We start from the raw sequence: 23,920 nt of genomic DNA, 5'->3' as shown, positions 1-23,920 counted from the left end.
AACAGTTTGATTCTACTCTTCCTGGAGGTTGTAATAGTTAATGCTGTTGCATTGGGATCAGTTTTCAGGCATGCATTCCCTGATTAGGCACATACTTTGGTGTATCCAACAATGAGATTACCAACAAAATATGTTATAACCAGGGCCCGGATTTTGATAACCTAAAAATATCTGCAAAATGATCTATAAAATGACCTAAAAATATCAATCAAATGACTTTAAAATTTTGTCTTCACATCAGGGTATGACAACTAGTATGGCATAGTTCTTATTTTTGTAATGTTAGAATTGAAATTGCGAGGTGTGTGTGAATGTTAAGTATAAAAATCTGTAAAAATCTTAACTTATGCAAAATTACTGCAGTAGGTAATGTCAAGTGCAGGTTCTTAACACATTGGGGTCTCACGACGGGCATAGCCCGCAGTGCGCTTAAAGTCAATGTGGACGAACGATGGGCATAGCCCGTCCTGCAGTATGCAATCACTTTGCCGATTGAACGACAGGCTATGCTCGTACTTTGTCTCCTGCGTATGTTCATTCAAGCCCTTCTGTTGAAATTCCGACCACTAGGTGACTCATGTGCTATTTTTATCTGGCACCTGTGACTGTTTGTTGTTGGGTTGATGTACTGTGCATTGTTTAGAATGGCGTCGTTAGATCCAGACTGCATAGAGGATTCTGCCTCAGAGTTTGAAGTTAGCAATGATTTTGATGATGCAGATGAATTTGAAGATTTGGAAGGTAGGTTATATTCGTAATAATTATTGTCGACAATATAAACAGTGTTGCAAACTCTAGTATTTTATGAATGAAGTGAGAAGAGGTAATATTTTTGGGTCTATTCATCTTGCCTCTTCCTTGATTCTCCTACATGCACTCATGTATTTTTAGTTTTTCCAGTTATTATTTTGTATAGTGTATGTCAAATGAAAATTTATTTTATTTATTTAGTTTATTTATTTATTTGTTTAATTTTTACAGATGATGCAGAACCAACTGATACATCGTCTGGTCCTGTCCTGCAGCCACTTTTTCATACAAAAGATAATTACTTGTAATTTGTAATTATTTTTTGTTATGTGCACACAAGAATTATTCTTATGCAAGATTCAAAAGATGTATTGATAGTTTATGTAGTTAATTATTGAAATTTCCAGATTACGAACTTAAAATATCTCTATATTAACATTTGTTACAATGTTGTACTTTTTTCTTCTTCACAAAACATTGCTGAAAAAAATATTAAAAAACGTCTGAAAATGAAAATAAAATTTAACAAATTTTTGTTCATTGAAAAGAGGAAGTTTTGTAGATTTAAGAAAAATGTTATAAATAAAAACAAATTAAAAATATATTTTCTATGATTTTTTTGAAAAACAACGAAAAACCGCAGAACAGAGGTAATAATGCTGTATTATGAGGCCAGACCCGAATGTGTTAAGCATGCCGGAGTGTGGAGGAAAGAATACAACCAGATTTAAGGGCATGCAATATAGTCTCCACAGGACTCTTCCCAAGCTCTTCCATAAATGGCAGTGTGCCAACTTAGCTCTCTTGGAGCCAGATCTGGCTCTTTTGTACACTTGTTTGGCTGTGAACTGGGACACCCACCCCCGTGTCCCACCCACTGTGAAGCTATTACTGGTTCTGGCCCACATAGACCAACTTTTGTCATAATTATACATTTTGCACGAAACGTGACATTGTTATATTGTTTTTTCTTGTATGTATGCATTGCTTGCATTGTATAATTATTTTCTTGTAGTTTACGGTTATTACAAACATAAGAAAACAGTTTTTCATTGTGACGTTTCAGGAGAACACACTCTTCCTTCATCAGACATTTATTTTTATTTTGACTAAAGATACAATTATAACAATTATTAGCAATTTTTTAAACAAAAAGAATCCGTTATATAATGGATGTTGTCAATATTAAATTGTTGTAATATAGCAACCTAACTGTGAAAAGAAGACTGTGAAGACTGCTTCTTTTCACAGTTAGGTTGCTATATTACAACAATGTAACATTGACAACATCCATTATATAACAGATTCTTTTTGTTTAAAAAATTGCTAACAATTGTTATAATTGTATCTTTAGTCAAAATAAAAATAAATGTCTGATGAAGGGAGAGTGTGTTCTCCTGAAACGTCACAATGAAAAACTGTTCTTATGCTTGTAATAACAGTAAACTACAAGAAAATAATTGTTATATTGGCTGCGTCACCCCACTCCCTCTTATTTCCCCAGATACTTCTTTATAGCGCCATGTTTTACGTGAAATTGACATAATATTGTTATCAGGGAATTCTTTATTTTTGATTTCATATGACCATCAGTGGATTATTGAGATGGGAGATGCCGCCAGATCTAGATGTTGAAAACTAAGAATAAATTGTTATAAATTAAGAGTTAACGATAATAGCAGTGCCCCACCCCTTTAACAACTAACATTACCCTAGGAGGCACTTCATCCAGCCTTCATAAATCTAGCTCCATGAAAGTCAGTTTTAACTCCATTTAAGGTGAAATTTAGTTCTTTTATGTACATCAGGATTGACAACACTGCCAGCAGGCAAGGAGAAAAGTGGGAGTATGGGAGTATGATTTGATTTGTTCTCTTGAGTGAGAATATAAAACTTCCGATGGAATAGAAAAAGATGTCAACGGGTAGTTGCAGTTTGAAGATGAATTTCACCAGTGGAAAAGTCGAAACTTCCACTTGATTAGCCATAACTTGATGTTGAAGTTGATTCCCCATAAGGAATACATGGGATTCTGAAAATTTATTTATTGAGAAAATTCCAGATACAGCACTGGTGGCCATTTTACACTGAAATTGTCAACAATGAAAATGCAATAATAATAATAATAATAAGCAAAAAGATATTAAAAAAAATAATAATTAAAAGTAACAAAATAACACAAAGAGAATAGCAAATTGACAAAAAAATAAGCAAAAGATGGCACTATTTGAAACATTGTGTCCAGCTTAATAATCAACATAAAAAAAGATCCACTTGCAACATGGAGAGAAATTCATACTCTTGGATACACCCAGGGGTCTTTTAGTAGCAGTGCCCATTCGGGCGATATTGAAATAAATGCATAATTGCTGCATAACTGTATATCCTCCCCTTAAGTCACATACAAGCGTGTAATTCACAAACTCTTTTAACACAATATGTATAAACAACTTACATTATAACACAGACACAACATAACAAACTGGTTAGAAGTTAGGTTAATCGCGATGATTACAGGACATAAATGAATGAGAAATCACCTATACCCAGGTCAGTGTTGGAATATTGAACCAAAGTCACACACACATAATATATGTATGTTATAAAACAAAAGTAATTTTTTGTTAGTCAAGTTGGAATTATAAGCAGGAAGGGAGATATCAAGAATACACCACTTTAAAAGGTGAAATTCACCATACTCAGAAATGAAAAAAACACATCCTTTCTTCATCACGAAGGACGATGCATATTAACAGCATGCAAGATGGAAACCTGACAATAGATTAGCATTAAACAACATATAATAATAAGGTCTGGCGCACACTGATGACACAGATCAGGTCTGGCTTAGATCTTCAGTGAGTATATGACACTCTCCCCCCTTTGGTAGAAGAGACTATGTTTCATGGAGTTTGCCCATAGCGGTCAAGTGGTTGTCTTGTCCTCTGGGATCTTCTAATCGGCTGATGATTGTTTGTCGCATTTGGAGGCTCCATTTGACGTTCAGCAGCAGGTACAGGAATATAGTCGTCCTCTTTTACTAGGACAGGATTGTTGCTGTATGAGTGACTCTGTTGTCCGACCATTGCTTGTCTTCCAGCATTGGTGGGATATTTCTTTATCTTTGAAAGTTGAATTACAACCACGTCCTTATCCACAATTACTTTAGCTATCTTCCGACCCATCAATTTTACAATTTCGCCAACAATATATTTGGAACAATGGCTGTACTTCTTGTTGCAACGTTTCACTAGTACCTTTTCCCCTGGCTTAAATAGAACAGGACCAATAGGCTGATTTTTTAAATCATCTGTTATGTCAGAAGCAGAATTATCAGTTCTTGGCTGAAACTTAAATAAGCGTTCTGCCGGAGAACACCGATGCATTAGAGTGTTTCTCAATCTACACAAAAGTTCAAGAATGAACTTGTCTGTGTCTCGCAAAGTGATACACGAACAATTTGAAAAATTCTTTTCGAGCATGTTCTTCACCATTTCAACATTCCTTTCGATTAGACCATTTGATTGGGGGGTGTACAAAGCTAAGTAAAGAAGCTTAATATTCTTCTTCGAACAATAAGTTTTGAACTACGAAGATGAAAATGTTTGACCACTGTCAGTAACATAGGTTTTAGGACATCCAAAGCATGACGAAAATTCTTCTAAATGACAGATCATGGTGTCAAACTGCATATTCTTCACTCTCCACACAGATATCCAATGAGAATAAGCGTCAACCAGCAACAGGAAATTCATATCTGAAAAATGGAAGAAGATGGACATGCTTGAAAGGCTGTGATGCAATAGGCCATGATTCGAATCCGGTACCAGGTAGGTTTAGCCTGTTATTGTAAAACAAACATGTGTTACACAAAGACGTAAGCCTTTCAATATCTTCATTCATCATGTTCCAGAAGAACGATGAACGAGCTATTTCCTTCATTTTGCATGTTCCCTGGTGGAATTTGTGCAACAGAGAAAGGACACTCTCTATACAAGATTCAGGTGTGACCAGTCTTTCACCCATCAAAATACATCCCTTCTGTATGTGGACATCATATCGCCTGTCAAATATCTTCACAAGAGGATGCCCTTTTCTTCACCTGATGAATTGCAGCCATCTAACTTGAACATATTCGAAGACTTTGGATAACTCAGGATTACGTCGTGATTCCAGTGCAATGCACGTCAACACCGAAGATTCAATGAGATTAACCTTTTTATGCCCAAGGCCTTTTTCACAAGTAAGCCTCTGGGTACCGAGCCGATTTTGAGGAAAATGCAGAGTTTCAATTAAATGAGTGTAGATCGAAAGCTAATTGCCCTAGAGAGATGAGTGATATACCGTTGTACGCGGAATGAACCAGAGATTCAGACTATATGAATTTTTTGCAAATTCGGCGTATATGTGGCGGGGGGAGGGGGCTAACTCTCAAAATTCCAAAATTTCGGAAAAAAAAAATTGGTTCCCCCACCCTCCTCCCAAGAAAAAAGTACAAGACAGTGTCGACATGCACATGGAAATGATTGCTGACATGTAAAGAACACAAAAATATTTGCATTATTATCATATGGCCAATGTAACTTGAGTTGTACCTCCAAAAGGAATGGTCGGCACGCCACTGATTCAAGCTTCAAAATGCAGCGGTACCTTGAAATGACTATAGCTCAGAAACTAAATGCCCTAGAGATATGAAATATATACCGTTGTACGCAGAATGAATCACAGATTTATACGGTATATAATGTATGCACATTCGGCGTATATATGGAGGGGGAAAGGGGGGAAATCCTCTGAAAATACTTTTTTTTTTAAAAAAAATGGGGTTTCGCCCCCCGAAAAAAAGGATATGAAAAGTTCAAAATGCACATAGAAATTATCGCTGGCATGTAAGAAACAGAAAAATATTTGCATCATTGTCGTATGACCAATGTAACTTGAGTTGTACCCCCAAAAGGAATGATCGGGATGCCACTGATGCAAGCTTCAAAATGCAGCGGTACCTTGAAATGACTATAGCTCAGAAACTAAATGCCCTAGAGATATAAAAGATATACCGTTGTACGCTGAATGAATCACAGATTTAGACGATATATAATTTATGCACATTCGGCGTACATATGGAAGGGGAAAGGGGGGAAATCCCCTGAAAATACTTTTTTTTTTAAAAAAAAATGGGGTTTCGCCCCCCCGAAAAAAACGGATATGAAAAGTTCAAAATGCACATAGAAATTATCGCTGGCATGTAAGAAACAGAAAAATATTTGCATCATTGTCGTATGACCAATGTAACTTGAGTTGTACCCCCAAAAGGAATGGTCGGGATGCCACTCATTCAAGCTTCAAAATGCAATAGCTCAGAAACTAAATGCCCTAGAGATATGAAAGATATACCGTTGTACGCAGAATGAATCACAGATTCAGACGATATATAATTTATGCACATTCGGCGTACATATGGGGGGAAAGGGGGGAAATCCCCTTAAAAATACTTTTCCTTAAAAAAATGGTGTTTTCCCCCGCCCGAAAAAAATGTCAAAATGCACAAAATGCAAAATTAATGCAAATTTGGTGTATATATGGAGAGGGAAGGGAGAAAAACCCCAAAAATTATTTTAAAAAATTGTCATTTCACCCAAAAAATGTCCTCGCACTTGGGAACAAAACAACACCTACGCACAACATTCACGGACGAAAAGCTAGAACGTAGTGACAAATGAGCGCCAATTCTTGCAGCTGCTTGAAATTCTATTTTTAGACAATGCTGGGTAACCCCTGTTGCCACTTGTGCTAAAAAAACAAAGGTTTCCTTCAGCGCGCTTCGAAATTCCATTCTCACAATGCAGATTCAACAACCAGTCTCCCCCCTCCACCTCCCCCCACCCCCTGCTTGCGCCCTCACGGAAAACTTTCATTTTGACATCGGATACTGATAAACAAGCTTCCTTCGACTGCACTTAGCAGGAGGGAGTGAAAAGCATTGCTTTAGAACAACAAAGCCGGTCTTCCTTTGTCGGCAAAAAATTGACCTTGAAAAGAGATGCAAAAGAGAAGTCCCTTTTCCCGCCTTTCCCCCTCCATTTTCATGAAGACAAAAAAAATGCAAAAAAAACATTTCTGTTAAATACATGTGTTAGGAACAATATAAAAAAATAAAATCGAAATTCTAGCCAAAAATAGAAAAGTTATAACGTAAAAACTACGACCTTGACACAGCGTCTCGATCGAGACGCTTGGTACCCCGAGGGTTACTTTTGGGTATCTCGTTCGAGACGCTTGGGCACCAAAAGGTTAAAGATAACAGGCTCAGCTGTCAACTGACATGCGAAATCAACACGATAATCATAAACTGGATCATCTGCAACACAAATTCTTGAAAGTGCATCAGCCAACTCAACATGAGGCGTGTATACAGTTTTGAAGTCATATTCTTCCAATACTAACTTCCATCTGTTGATTCTGCTGATGGCTAGAGCGGGCAGGTTACTTCCAAGGATCTGGCAGGTGAGATAATGGTTTCGAGTCAGTGAATGCAACAAAATGTCGACCAATAAGATATTTGTGAAAATATTTGAATCCGTGGACTAATGCGAGTGTAGTTTCTTTCCACAGCAGACAAAGTAGCAGCCATACACATGATAGGCCTGAGGACACCATTTATCTTGTGCATTATGACTGCTCCCATAGCTGTAGGTGATGCATCTGACATCAGGTACAAGTCTTTGTTAGGATCATACACCGTACGTACTAAGTCATTTGCAGGGTTGGATGTTTCTTTTCATAGATATGTATTTATTAATTGTGTACCTAGATTTCTACTGTGAAATATGTAACTATTTTATGTATAAATGATTTCGTATTATTTTCTTTTGCAAATAGCAGAACATCAGTTTGCGTAGTAATTTCTTTTTACCCAACATACACAAATTGAACAGTCAGCAGTAGATTAGTAGATCTTGTATCAGGCAATAATGTTGCTTCTTTTTCTTTGCAACATACAACAATCTAATAATGCATGCATTAGCCAGTGGTGGATGATGTCTAAGTACATAGATGTTAAGATAATCATCATAGCCCTACACATGCCCGTTGTTTATAATCAGGTTTCGAGTTAAATTAATATTATAGTGAATTTGTAACAGATTTTACTTTATAATTTGAATACTGTACTTATACTTTTAAATACTTGTAAATAAAATTATTTACATTTTACACTATAGTTAGAATTCATTATTTTCCTGTCTAATAGAAGATTGGGAAAAATAAATATCCAGGCAACGCTGGGTAATCAGCCAGTAAATAATAAACCAAAAGCAAAAATGATATGAATTGTCTCAAATGTGCACATTCCTTTTTCTCCAAACAATTGATCATGCATTTAAGACAAAGTCTTACTTCTCTCTCTGGTAATTTATAATGTATTGAAGAAATGAATCATATATTGCAAGTGATGTGAGCATGAAAAGTTTTAGATCTAATTTTTTGCAAACTGATAAAAATATTTAATACGGCACAAATAATTTAATAGGACACCATGGCATTCTCTCTTTTACAACTTTTTTCATTTAAATCGTTCGGTGCTCAGAGCAGACTCTAGCTGTCCACTACCTTTGGCTCTGAACTTGATAAGATGAAGCAGGTATTGCAAGCGAAGCGAGCAAAAAAAAAAATATGAAATGTAAAATATCTGTGCCCCATGCAGGTGCCCTTGGTCATCAATGTTTGTCCTCCCTAGTATTGATTTATGTTTAAGGTTGGGGATGGAAATTCCCACTCTGTGGTTGTGGCACTGGGGTTGAAATGAAACACCACCTCTTTAGAATCGATTTGAAACTGCAGGAGTGGGTGGGGGTGCTCTTCACATTAATAATACAAGGTTAGTCAGGCAGATAAACGGGGGGTGGGGGCAAGGAAACTTTTACTTTCCTTTGGTAAATAAGGTTTAGCATAGTGCAGTGGCAAAAAGTGGGGGGCAAGGTCTTCATTTTGAAAAGTGAAAATATAGACACCTTTAATTTCTCGTAAAACTCTACACAGATATCAAGATTATTAATAATGAATTATTATTACGGTTGTAAGTGATGCAGCCCCGTCCCCATTCCCTCTAACTCTTTCAACGTACACGCAGGGTTTCCCACGAACCAGCGATGGAATTTTACAGTATGTAGAGGCAGTGACAGCGCCAGGGAAGTGACTGGGGAGAAAGGGGAAGGGTGTCAAGAAAATATTGTAGGGGCAGTCACATTAGAATGTCCGAAAATGATATATATCTAAAAAGTGAAAGAGGAGAGAGGAAACACTCACCGGACAAAGAAAAAATTCAAATTTTCGTGATGGTATCTCACATCTTCAGGAGTAGAGAGACGTTGTAGAACTAAGTGACTAGAGAGAAAAGTAAGCATGACCTGCAGTGTTGCCAGGTACAGAAGGAACAGAAGGAAAAAAAAGTGTTGACAGTACCACAAAAAAAAAGGTTCTTTCGCCTGGCTTGTCGAAAACTGTGAGTAGTGGGGGGGGGGGGTTGGTTGGGAAAAGGTGGTCGTGAGGGTGAGGATAGGGGATGAGGGGCGTTACTGGGTGGCCTTGTTCAGGCCTGGAGGTGTGGTTGCATTCATGGTCGATATGTAGGCCCTCTCCCATCTTCTACGTATTGAGGTGTTGGTGGATTGGGGCAAGGAGTGGACGATCGCTACCTGGAAGCAGTCATTAAAAGGAATATTGTGGTGATTGGTGTGAATGGCAACAGCAAAGTCAGGTTTTGGGTAGAGGAGCGGTGGTTGTTGATGCAGAGGTTCAGGGCTGTGGATGTTTCCCCCAGGAAACTCTTCCCTCTAGTCACTTAGTTCTACAACATCTTTCTACTCCTGAAGATGTGACATACCATCATGAAAATTTGAATTTTTTCTTTGTCCGATGAGTGTTTCCTCTCTCCTCTTTCACTTTTTATTTAGCTCTTGTGGCTCTCCTTCCTTTTATCCTATATATATATATATATATATATATATATATATATATATATATATATATATATATATATATATATATATATATATACAGAGAGAGAGTGAGAGTGAGTGGGTGTGTATTCATGTATGGTGTTTTGTCTTCATACTTTATTCAGAGTGAACTTTTACTGCATAAATTTAATTCTTGATCACGAATTTATCTACTTATATTTCGTTTTAATAAAGGTATCAATTCTTTTTTTTTTTAAATCGTGGGAACTGCTGTTAAGTTGCGTTGTTTCTAGTGGCCTATTTCAGAAACAGAAGATGGGAAGAAAATGGTATAAAATAGTTTCCCCATTTATAATTTCATAATTTCTTTCTGGAGAAGAAATGTAGTAATATAAATATTCAAGTTACAATGTAATAATGTAAATGATAAAAAAGAAATGTTTCAAAGAGTTTAATTTTCTGGCAAAATAAACATGACTTCGGGAGAAGATAATATTCTTAAGTATCAGAAACAACAAAAGTCACATAGTGAAGTGCAGGTTTCCTAAATAATTCTCCTGTATGTGCTTTGGAGCACATTGACCACCTTCGGTATGTCCAAGACTTGACATTACTTCTACTCAATAGTAAGGACATCCAAATGAGATAGCTGAACTCCAGCATCCTCTTTTGAGAAAGGCTTTTCAAAGGTTTCAAACATGAAAAGGTTCTTCACATGCTGCATTAAAAACTGGGATTGTTGCAGAGAATACAACTATTGTGTGAACGTCATGAAATGCCAATTTATACTTTCCTAGGATATCGAAGAAACCATTAAATAAACTACTCTCGTTCTGTCTTCGTAACGCTGAATAGGTTTGGGCAAAATCTGCATTTCACTTATCAGGGCAATATCATCACAAACACAAAAATCTGAAAGGGATAGTTATCTCATAATTCAAAAAAAAATATTCTGACTATCCACCCACAGACCTCTCACTCTACCACTCCAGCATATATTTGTGCACAATTACAGGCATCTATGGAGTTCTCAGAAAGAAGTTATTTGATTTTTATGTAAACAAAGAGCGAATCTGCATCTAATGACCGAAGAGTGGCAAATCCTAAAAGGCGTTTTTTTTTTAACTGACAGTGATGTAAATATCAGACAACTGACACTTCTTCCTTCCTCGCAATGTATTTTGTTTCATCTGCCATCAACTTCCTGGCTTATTTTGCTGAGAATAAGTAGACATTATGCAGATTAATTTGTTTTGAATCGATTTGTGAGTATTATTTGCATTTCAAGGTTAAAGTTCAATACATTTCCGAATAATATCGCCTCATTTTGAAATTAACTTCAAGGATTCCAAGAAATTACTCAGACTCAACATCTCCGAACGCAAGTCCCTGAATAGTGAGATACTGCGATGCATGCACAGCAACTGACATGTATTGTTGGTTTTCTTGATCCATCTTTGAATGTCTTTCACTAATAAGCGTTGCCACTGGCAACACACTATTAAAACAGGAGGTTTTGTGGTTGTCAGAATGTTAATGAAGGTTGAAGACCATTTACATTTTAACGTTTTTTTTCTGTTCTTAAAACTGGTTAGAAGTTAGGTTAATTATGACGATTACAGGACATAAATAAATGAGTTATCACCTATACCCAGGTCAGTGTTGGAATCTTGAACAAAAGACACACACACATACATATATACTAAAACAAAAGTAATTTTTGTTAGTCAAGTTGGAATTATAAGCAGGAAAAGTGATATCATGCAGAATACACCACTTTAAAAGGTGAAAATCACCATACTCTTAGAAATGAAGACCCTTATTATTTGATATCTCATTAACATCCACCCCAGCCTGGTGTCATCACTGTGTAGAGGACATCCAGGCAAACATCTCTTCTGAATTTTTTTTCCTAGATAAGTTCTTGTTTCAGTGCTCATGCCAACCTCCATGCCGAATTTCATCATATCATCACTCATCCTCATAGTGGCGTTCTGCCAAAAGTGGCAGACAAGCGACGTTAAATAACAAAAATGAAATCAGATCGAACTTTCAGTGCTTGAAAAATCCTATCTTGTCCCTTGGAATGCAGTCATACACCAGCATCGCAACCACAGGCAGGCATTGTCCCCCAACCTGGATGGAAATTAATTCTACAGGGAGGGGGGGGGCAAACATTGATGGCCAAGGACACCTGCAGGGGGAAATTTCACTCATTGATTTCAAATTTTATGCAAATAAAAATACATTTCGTAAATTTTTCTTGATCGCTTCGCTCGCAAAACTTGTTTTTTTTTTTCTTAAACTTAGTTACGGTATGGCGAGAGCCAGCACTGGATGCCGAATGATCTAAATGAAAAAAGTTGTAAAAGAGAACAATTGTCTTGAGAAAAAAGGGGGGCCTCCCGATGGCGCAGTGGTAGCGTTGTCGCCTTGTAATCAAGGGGTCCCGGGTTCGATACCTGGTGGAGGCACACAGTGGTTCAGATCCCACTTTAAACTGTAGGTCCAGTCCCGATTAGCCTTACCGTGCATAAAGTGGACTTAAAACATCAAATCAATCAATTAATCAATCAATCAATCATGTTTTGAGAAAAAATAGTGTGCACATTTGAGAGACAATTTACATAATTTATGCTGTTGGTTTGTTTATTATGAAGTGGATGAATTAATTACGTAATGTATTTAAATAATATATGTTGTGTACATATGTGTATTAAAGAAACTTTGAATACACACATAATAACATATTGGTTTCGTGCGTGTTACTCACTATCTATAAACAAAAATACGTTAGAGTATTCAAATTGGTCTACTTACGCAAGTGAGTATGTATTCTTACGTGGACGACGTTTCGGAAGCTTTACTGCTTCCTTCCTCAGGTTGTCGTTTTCAGCTCGGAATATCAAGCCATGTCAGAGAAGTGTCATGTAAGGATATTGGGGGAAAGGTTCGGGTTAAAAACACTTCATAGTGCTTGACCTATACAGAATTAAAACCCCTTTGCTAAAAACCCCTTAAAACTCACATTAAAACATGTAAAAACCACTGCTACGGTAAACTAGAGTGGCCGTTGAGAGTCTAAACTCCCTGTCAAGGTGAAGCTCGGAAGCAGGGAGTTTAGACTCTCAACGGCCACTCTAGTTTACCGTAGCAGTGGTTTTTACATGTTTTAATGTGAGTTTTAAGGGGTTTTTAGCAAAGGGGTTTTAATTCTGTATAGGTCAAGCACTATGAAGTGTTTTTAACCCGAACCTTTCACCCAGTATCCTTACATGACACTTCTCTGACATGGCTTGATATTCCGAGCTGAAAACGACAACCTGAGGAAGGAAGCAGTAAAGCTTCCGAAACGTCGTCCACGTAAGAATACATACTCACTTGCGTAAGTAGACCAATTTGAATACTCTAACACACATAATTTAGTGTTAGCATGTTACATGTGTATTTTCTTATTTTGTGTTGCTCCATGTTGCATATGTATTTCACATGAAAGTTATACATGTTATATGTGAAAAAATAATTATATTCGGATGTATTTATCAATCATTTTCTTTCTTTCAAAAAAGCAGTTTGTGTGCTTGTTTTCCATTATAAATGTGAAATTGAATGTGTTGAAAAAATATTTCAAATTGTTTGTTCCAACACAAATGCTTTAGCACAGACTTCTATCCCTTTCTTGCATAATTTACGAGGATAATAACGTATTTGATACTACTATTACCACTTTGTTATTATTGTTGTTGGTACGTTTCTCCTGGTACTTGCCCCACCAGATGAAAATTCAGGGTTCCACATCTGCAACTAGCATTAGTAACCACCAGAAGATTATTGCATCATCATCTGCAAATAGTGTCTCCTCTTATTCCCACCACTCACTGTGTTTCCATCTTTGTTTCCGTTATCAGCAAAGAGAGGTATAGTGCAAAAAAATAGGGCTGTGCATATTGTATTCAACTGTTCTTATTTCATCACATGATTGTTTAGTACTATGTCTTCAGCATATTGGAAAACTAAAAATCTACCTGCTTATGTGAAATATATACCTAAGCAAGAAAGGGTTTGTCATGGTAAATTCATATAATAGGAATTTTAATAATTAAGGCAGCGTATGGAGATCTGGGAAATAAATAAAAACAATTGTTTTCATTCAAATTCTTGCAATTTATTTTCAACATTTACCAAAAAGGTACAATTTTCTGTGATTTTATACTTTTTTTTAACATATCAGTTAGGTGATAAAAACACTGTACACAATCAAATGGACCTCAAACTACACATTGAATTTCACACTAAAAGGACACGATGTCACAGCACAAGTAATATTTCCTCTCAAATTCGTGGTTATTGTACAAAAATTCCTGTTTCTTAATAAAGCCTTTCAAGGCAAGCTGCTGAGAAATAAGACCACATGTGATATCAATCAATTACACAAGACAACAGCCAAACTGCCCCTGAAATGAAAATAGCGAATTCTTGCTAATTTTGGTGTGCTAAAAAAGAAAATGACAATAAAAAAATGTTGATTGGCTCTAGTTTACTTGGTGCGCATAGTACAAGCAGGTCTAGTCAGTCTACACAGCATACATACATATCAATTGGCAAAGCTGTACTTCAAACTTTGTTCCCTGACAATAGTGTGATAAAATCAGCCAATAAGTTACGCTGCTCTGATAAGCTACTGCATCATAAAACTGAGTCATATCAAAACCGATATGTAAGGTCTTGTATCGTAAGCATGTAGTCTGTGTGCTACTTCAATTCTAGGCAACACACTGAATAGTCTTGTGAATAAGTGAGATTTGCAGTGAAAACCCATGACTAGTCATGCCCTGTGGACATTAGTGGACATGAAGTTGCTATTGATGAGTTGAATAGTAAATTTAACAAAATTAGTGTTAAGTCTGGACAAACTATTCAAGATCTAAACTTGAGCGTTCAAACCGTTGAACAGAAAATATCTAGTAATGACATTACTGTTAAGGGTTGCTTACAACAACTTACAGAGATTACTAACAAATATGAGGTTCTAGATGATAAGTTGGAGAATATTCGGTATCAAGTTAGAGATTTAACGAATGATTTTTCCATGTTAAGTGTAAGTGCTGAACCGGTAAAATCTTCTTTAGGATTAGAAGCTAGAGTACAAGGCTTAGTTAGTCCTGATGTTTCTAGATTGCTTGAACTGCAAAAGGAAGGGAAGAAAGCTTCTTTACCAGTGGCGTGAGGTGATAAATCAGGCAGGGGAACAGGTCACCTGCACTTGCTCCCCATCGCATGGGTGTCTTAATATTTGGTCTAGGAATTAATTTGTGCACCTGGACAAGAGATGGCGTAACGAGCATATCGTCCCACAGTTCTGTGTATCCACACATGCGTTGAAAACTCCTGTCAGCTCGCATCGTTCGTAGTATAGGGCAGTTGATTGATGCGTCAACAACAGCATTTTGTAGTCAACTGAACATGGCGCAGTTCGTGCCAGATAAAGTGTTTTTGCGGGGTGTTCTGCTTCATTACTTTAACATGCAGAAAAGTGCTACCGAAAGTCATTGTATTTTGGTGGAAGTGTATGGTGACCATGCGCTAGCTGAGCAAATGTGTCAGAAGTGCTTTGCACGGTTTAGAAGTGGTGATTTCAGCCTGGAAGACCAAGAGCGACCTGGACAGCCAAAAAAATTTGAAGACGAAGAATTGAGAGCATTGCTCGATCAGGATTCATGTCAAACGCAGGAAGAACTTGCAGAAGCATTAGGCGTTGATCAAACAACAGTTTCCAAATGCCTCAAAGCCATGGGAATGATTCAAAAGATGTCACATTGGGATCCACATGAATTGAAAGACAGAGACATTGAAAGACGAAAAACCATTTGTGAATTGCTGCTTCAAAGACAGAAAAGTAAGGGGTTTTTGCATCGCATTGTTACTGGCGATGAGAAGTGGATCCATTACGAGAACCCAAAATGAAAAAAGGCCTGGGTGAAGCCAGGTGAACCAGGTCCATCACAACCGAAACGAGATATTCACTGTGCAAAAGTTATGCTGTGCATATGGTGGGATATGAAAGGTGTGGTGTACTATGAGCTGCTGCAACTGGGTGAAACTATTAATGGAGAACGTTATCGACGACAATTAATGTGTTTGAAGCAAGCTCTGGCCAGGAAACGACCAGAATGGGAGAACAGACATGATAAACTTATTTTTCAACATGATAACGCTCGCCCACATGTCGCAAAACCAGTCAAAACCTATTTAGAAAATGTCGGATGGGAAATTTTACCCCACCCGCCATATTCACCAGACATTCCTCCTTCGGACTACTACTTGTTTCATTGCATGAATAACGATTTGATTGGACAGCGGTTCACTTCTTCAGAAGATATCGAAAAATGGGTCTCTGACTGGATCGCTTCAAAGGATGAGGACTTCTTTCGCCATGTAATCCGTAACTTGTCTGACAGATGGGCGAAAGTGGTGGCCCGCGATGGACAATATTTTTCTTAAGGTATTTATGTATTTTGTGTTTGAACTACAGCTTCAATGTGTGCGTAACAACCGCACGAATTAATTCCTAGACCAAATATAATACAATAGATCAAGTAAAATTCAACCCTTATTGAAATGTCACAAGTGACAAACATGAGGCACTTTAAAATTATATGACAATAATAATTTTAAAGCAAATGTGATATAATATAAAGAAAACATTAAAAATAAAATTGTTGATGCGCAACAAAGAAAAATTTGATATAAATTTGTGAGTCATCAGAGAAAGAAAATAATATTTTGTCGTGACCTGTTTCATCTCTTTATTCGTAGATTAAGTTGACGTTTTTTCATAGAGTTGAGTATTCTTGTAATTCAAACTTTCTCAATCCAATAATGGCACACAGATGGTTGAGTTTTTCATGACGTTCGCTAGATTAGTCAGGGTGGCTACTGTAGGACCATAATAAAATTCAAGTATAATTCCCAGTTTTCAAAGTAAACTTTACAAAAATTCAAGCAGATGTTTTCTCTATTTCAAACTAAGGTTTTACAGTCTCTCACCACCCACACACATACACACAAACAAATACTTATATTAACAATATATGGTTTGTGCGATTCCAATGAATCCAATAATTCTTATTCACTTGGACGGTACATATATATAATTTAAGGCGCGGATTTTACATTTGTCATTCCACATAGCTACTCGGCAGTGGCGTGCCCAAGGGGGGGTTGGTAGGGGTTATACCCCCCTTTGGCCCAATATTCCTAAAAAAGGAACGTCAATGGTAGGAAAATATGACAAAACGAGGGCAAACTACCGAGAAAAAGTATAGGTAACCCGTCCCTTACAAAAATCCTGGGCACGCCACTGCTACTCGGGACTATAAATACATCTACAAACACAAGTCACATATGTTACGGGAAATAGTAATCTACGAAAAATTGTTAATTCTATAAGAATTTTAAATTTACCTAATCAACTTCAAGATATTTTATCTTGCAATAATCTTCAGTCTATCAGATGGATTGTTCTTCAAAGAACACTAACAAAGCAAATGGATTGAGAGAATTCTGTTTTATTTTCCACGCAGCTTTATTTACCTTCCTCAATAAAAATAAAACCTAAACTGTGAAAAACTTGTTTCAGGTCATTAATAAATATGTATAAATTCAATGGAATTGGGATTTTAAAAAGTTGCAATTTTTCATGTCTACAGAGAAAATTTCAAGCAGAATTTACGCACAATTCCTGGAGCCAATAATTCACGCATAATTCACGGAATTCAAGAAATTCCCGGTGAGTAGCCACCCTGTTAGTAGAAGTTGTTAATGTGACAAAATCCGACCTGTTCCAGACTCCCTTCTCAGGATTAAACAAGGACAACAATATAATTTGCCACTGGTAGAATATCCAGTTAATAATTTACAGAGTTGTAGTAACTCGTTTGAAAATGCTCTGTGTATGATTTTGTTTTAGTTTTTAATTCAGTTAGAATATGTGTTGGTTTGTTGTATTTTCTGCAAAGTTGAATGAACTAAAGGCTTTCGTCCTCAGCCGGTCGATCATACAACACTCGCAACATTCGCTTCTTGTCCTGCCACTGCATGCCTTGAAACTTTGGTCTTGGGGTTGGTGGAAGAGGTGGATGTGAGCTGTTCCCTCGGAAGCTATTTCCCAGCGTTTAGCCAAGGCATTTAGCAGACGCTTAGACTGTAGAAGATTTTTCCAGTTCGTTATGAATGTCAGACGCAAGTTCTCAACGAGATTAGGAAGTTATAGACTTTCTACACTCAAATGTATCACTTATGATGCGATTAAACTTCAGCACATAGCAAAAACTGGAAGAAAAGCGAATCCGCAATATCTCTCTCAGGGAACAGCTAGAGTGTTCAGCTTCCGTGGTGCCGTGGGGATCGTTTACCTTCGTGCGTGGTCGGAAATACTCGGCTTCAGACAGTAGAGGGCATGATACTAAGAGACCATGGTAGAACATGGGGTGAGAACTATGATGCGTTGGGGGTAGATGACGTCAACAAACGTCCAGCCACGGTGAAAGATTTTCTTCAGTGTTACTTTTGGAAACGTTGATTTCGAGAGAAAAGTGTTCTTATTATGATAATATAAATAATTTAAATAGCCCAAAAGCACAGTAAGTAGGAGGGAACAGCCTGTTCCCTCTGTTCCATGGAGGGACCACCACTGTTCTTTACCCATTGAAAAAACTGAATATATCACATTTAGAAAGCAAAGACCATTACGTAAAGGAGAATCTGATTCAGATGTAAAATCTTCTAGCTCTGAAACTAAAGTTCAGTTAAGGGGGCTTAAACGTAAATCTAAAAGTAGTAGTTACAGAAGGAAGTTTGTACCCAGTACACTTAAGTACTCTGATCTAGATAGGTTACCTAAATTTACTGCAACTAGGATGGATTATTTGGCGTCACAATTTCTTCAAGAGGTTGAGGATCGCTTGGATATGTTAAATGTTCCAAAAAAAGATTACATGAAGTATGTACCAATGCTTTTGAAAGGTGTTGCTAAAAATCGGTTCTCTCAGGAGAAACTACACATTGTAGATTATAGTTATTTTAAGGTTCTTTTCCTTAATGCCTTTGAAAGCGCATCGTGGAAATCAACATGTCTTGCAAATGTCTTGTGCAAGAGATACAGCAAAGAAAGTAGACAAACTCTGTTAAATTATTTCTGGTCACAAATTAATTTACTGAATTCCATTCAGCCATACATGCCAGAACAGCAAAAAACTATTTTAGTAGCCCAACAGTTACCAAATAGAGTTAGAGACGCAATCTTAAATCAACCTAATATTAGTCTTGGTACCACTTCAGAAATGGTTGCGTGTCATGAAGCTTTGTATGCAAGTGCTGAAGGTGAAAGTAGGAGAGATGGAAGACCTGTTGGTATTAGGCAAGTACAAGTTGTTAATGAAACTAAAAGAAATAATCAATCTAGAGTAAGCAATATGCAAAATTCTAATACAAGCCATGAAACTAATGTAAGGAATTCTTGTAATTTCAGGAGATATACCACTGATAATAATAGTAGATCTCGTCAAAGGTCTTGGAGAGTAAACCGTTTTCCATATTCTGGTAATAACTATAGAAATAGTAACTTTCGAGGTAGATACAATTACAGTAACCAAAATCGTATAAATGCAGATAATAGTAGGCCTAGGTATAGAAATACTAGTACAAACACTGTACCACACGATGATGTTCAAAACAATCCTCAACGAAGTGAGCCTAGATCTAGTACTAGGGAAGAAATAGAAGATGGTAATGGTGGGTCTTCACTTAGGGTGAATGTGCCCTGGTTTGTGCCTGAACAACCTTTAAACTAGATAGTGAGTCTATTGTTATTGTGACACAGAATAGCATAGACGAAGATGAGAATATTGTGTCAGTAGTCAATCTTAATACTGAAGATTTAAGAAACAAACTTTGTAATGAAAATTCTAATAAAGCAAACTGTGAATCATGCCTTAAAAATGTATGTAGGGTAGATATTAATTTTTATGAAGACTTGTTAGAAGATGAAGCGAAATATAGTTCTAATAACTTAATTTTACCTGTAAACCTCAGGAACAAAGTCAAGAATACAACTTCTATCTTTGCAAATATTAATGGGATAGAGAGTAAATGCTTAGTAGATAGTGGTAGCAACATTTGTTTGATGTCAGAGAACAAATGGAAAAGTATTACTAGCGAAGTCACCAGACCTAAATTAGAGCCAATAGAAGATATTATTTTTGTTGACTATTCTGGAAAAAGATAACAGAAAGTACTTCGAAAATTTTGTGTGGATATAGAAATTGAAGATATTATGTTTCTTGTTCAGTTTGTTGTCGTCAAAGATTTGACAGTAGAAATTCTTTTATGTTTAGATGTTTTGTATAATGTAGAGGCTCTTGTAAACTTCAAGAAAAATTCTTTATTGTTACACACCAAACAAGGTGAAAGGTTAGTTAAATTATTACCTATATCTTGTCCAACTTTTGATGTGAGTGAAGAGGCAGAGAGTAGTTGTCTTAATGTAACCCAAAAGTCAAAAGAGGAAATAACTGTTGCTAGTGTAGAGGATCTTAAATTAAAAGCTATGCAAGCTGAAATACTCGATGAAGATGAAAAGAAGCAACTGTTTGATTTGTTACTTGAATTTCGGATGCTGTTTGATGAAAAACCTGGTTTATGTACTAAATATGAACATCATATTGAATTAGATACAACAGAACCTTTAGTTTCTAAGCCAAATCGAATACCTTATCATTACAGACAAAATGTTAGAGATCATATTCAAAAACTACTTGAGTGGGACATTATAGAACTTTCTGATTCACCTTATTTAAATCCACTAGTAATAGTTCCTAAGTCTGATAGAAGTGTAAGGGTATGTACTGAGTTCAGGAATATTAATCAACACCAAAAAGTTAGTCAAATTAGACCAATTAATATTGAAGAGGCATTACAAGGATTTGTTGGTAGACCATATGTATCACTGGTCGATATGTCCTCTGGATTTCACCAGATTTTGTTGTCAGAGTCATCTAAAAAATATACTGCATTTTTGTTTGAAGGTAGACAATACCAATACAAACGTTTAGTATTTGGTACATGTAATGGAGTACAAGCATTTACGATGGCAATGACCAAGGTATTAGGCGACATTCTGTCAGAGAATGTTATCATTTATGTTGATGATTTATGCATTAGAAGTGAATCTTTAGAAAGTCACATAGAACATTTAAGAAGTGTATTTTCTAAATTAAGAGAGTCTGGTATGACTGTACGTCTCAAGAAGACATTCCTCTGTAAAGAAAAGTTATTGTACTTGGGTCACATTATTGACAAACAGGTATAAGAGTAAATCCAGAGTAGAGGCTATTCTAAATCTTCCTACTCTGAGGGATGTAAAGACACTTAAAAAAATAATAGGTTGTTTCTCTTGGATGAGAAGATTCATTCCAAACTTTGCTACCATATGTGCACCTTTATATGAATTGTTAAGGAAAGGTAAGAAATGGATATGGACTAAGAAGGAACAAGAGAGTTTTGATTCACTCAAGCAAGAAATTTCTAATGATGCTAAACTATTTCATCCTGATCTTAATCAAAGGTTTTATGTCCAAGGAGATGCTTCTTTACATGGCATCGGAGGATATTTGTATCAAATAATTGATGATGAGAAAAGAATAATAAGTTATGTAAGTCGTACACTGAAAGGTTATGAGAAACAATACACCATAACCGGGCTAGAATGTTTAAGTCTTTTATTTTGTATTGAGAAATGTAATCAACATCTTTTGGGTAAAGAATTTACTTTAGTTTGTGATCATAAGTGTCTCACTTGGCTGAACCATTTGAAGAATTGGAACCCTTGCTTATTGTGTTGGTCCCTTCAACTTCAAAAATACCAGTTCATTGTAGAATACTGCAAAGGATCTGACAATGGCCTAGCGGACTTATTGTCCAGACAATTTTCAGAATCAGAGCCGATTTTTGATGCACATAAACAATAACGTAAGGTTTAAAAATGAAGTATTAGATATACCTGTAGAGTTGTTAGTCCAAGAACAGTACAATGATAAGCTATTTCAACCTATTATTGATTATTTGAACAATTGTGAAAGTGTAAGTGTAAGTTTACCTCAACTAACTAACTAACTAACTCTCTAGCCTTCTTAAACCCGAAGGTTCATGGCTGCAGCAACACAGGCCTTCCATCTTTCCCTATCTTGAGCAAGATCTATATACTCTTTTCCATCCCTACCGATTCCCCTTAGGTCCATCTCAACGTTGTCCCTCCATAAATTATGTAACCTTCTCCACTCACCTGTCTCCTCATCCCTTTTAGGTCCAAATATTTCCCTAAGGATCTTATTTTCAAATACTCTCAATTTATGTTCTCTTTCAATGTAAGGGACCAAGTTTCACATCCATTTAATACTACAGGTAAAATTAGTGTTTTGTATATTTTAACCAGTGGCGATGCTACATAAAGGGCAACTAGGGCACTGCCCCACAACAATTTTAACATAAAAAGTTCATCTGAAGAGACGATCGGTATATACGCGAAACTAATTATATTGTTTTTTCCCTCAACCCCTACGTTGCTGCAACCAGACTTACAGGTTATGCACCCTGTGCGAAGTTAATATATTTCTCCATCCTGTTGGAGAGAGTCCATTCTCAGCTCTGCCCGGAGACGTGACGTCACTGACTGATCGAAACATTTACAGCATAGGCAAGGGACCCAAGGGACGGTCCCCTCACAATGGAAAAGTGCGAAATTCATAGCCGTCTCTGGGCAGTGAACAAGGTGCCCTGCCCATTCATGTTTGCCTCGTTCACCCTTCAGTGTTTCCAACACTTGGCAGGCAGTTTATTCGTTCTTCCAGCCTGCAGCAATAAGATAGAAAAAAAAATCCCTCGAATGCTTTTCTTCGCGCTTGTTCCGGCAACCTGAAAAGTTGACAACACTTTTTATTGCACAAACTAGTCCCTAGTATTTTCAAAAAGATCCTGCTTTCTTCCCATTGTAATATGGATTTGGATTTGAGTTAGTGTGTGAGTTTGCGTTGCGTTCCGTCTGTGCGTATTGGTCGCTTATGAAATAATTAGTTTTTCGCGAGTTTATAGTTACTGTACGTGTTTATTTATTTGTGTAATTGTGTCTGTGTTCCAGCAACTTGACATGCAGAATATCTTCGTAAGTATAAACGAACTTTTTGGGGGTACATGGCCAATGTAAAGTGTTGTAACTGAACTTAACGCTGCATCATCTTCCTAGTTAGTCATTGATATTAGTGGATACTTGGTGAATATGACATTGAATCGTGTAGAAACTTTAATATCTACGCCTTTCAATTCATTGACAATGGAAGAGAAACTGCAGTATAACATTTTCCTAATCATTCCAGTATCTACCCAAAGTTTAGTTACTGCAAGCGTATAGGGTTCCGATGTCAATATTCGAGTTTTTTTTTTATTCATGTAATTTGTTCCATATGTTGCTGATTTTTCCTATTCCTACGTAGTGAGCATTTAATGCTCTTTGGAGAGATATCTTGATCAGAATGTTAATTTTATTCCAAATTGTTTGAACAATTTACTTTACTCCATATCAAGGAACTCCCCTCAAAAACCTTAAAGAGGAATATAAAGGTTAACTGCCCCCCTCCCCACCCAAAAGAAAAATGTGCCCTGCCTGAAAAGGCACGCGCCGCCCCTGATTTTAACTTTTAGTTTCTTAGATATTAAACGAGAAGATAAAAGTTTATGAAGAGAGAAGTAACATGCATTTCCTGAATTAAGCCTACTTTTTATTTCCTCTTTAATATAATTTTCATTTGTTAATATTACTCCTAAGTATTTGAATTTGGAAACTGGTTCAAACGAGTTGTTATCAATAATTAGATTTTGATTATTACCTAACACTTAGTTTCGGCCTGTAAGCATATATTTAGTTTTCTCTTTGTTAACTTCCAAACCTATCTCTTTAGCAGTTTTGAAAAATATTTTAGCATTATTCTTAATTGTATTTACATCATCCCCTAATAAGTCTACATCATCTGCATATGCTAACAACTGAGTCATACCATTTAATTTTAGTCCTTCTTTAGTTTCTTTTACCTTCCTAACAGCATATTCTAAGGCAAAATTAAAGAGCAATGGAGATAATGCATCTCCTTGTTTTAACCCATCAT

The sequence above is a fragment of the Lepisma saccharinum genome, chromosome 4 (assembly GCF_977018435.1).
Source record: "Lepisma saccharinum chromosome 4, izLepSacc3.1, whole genome shotgun sequence".
Taxonomy (NCBI): domain Eukaryota; kingdom Metazoa; phylum Arthropoda; class Insecta; order Zygentoma; family Lepismatidae; genus Lepisma; species Lepisma saccharinum.
The sequence above is the reverse complement of the archived record's forward strand: the minus strand, read 5'-3'. Positions refer to the sequence as shown.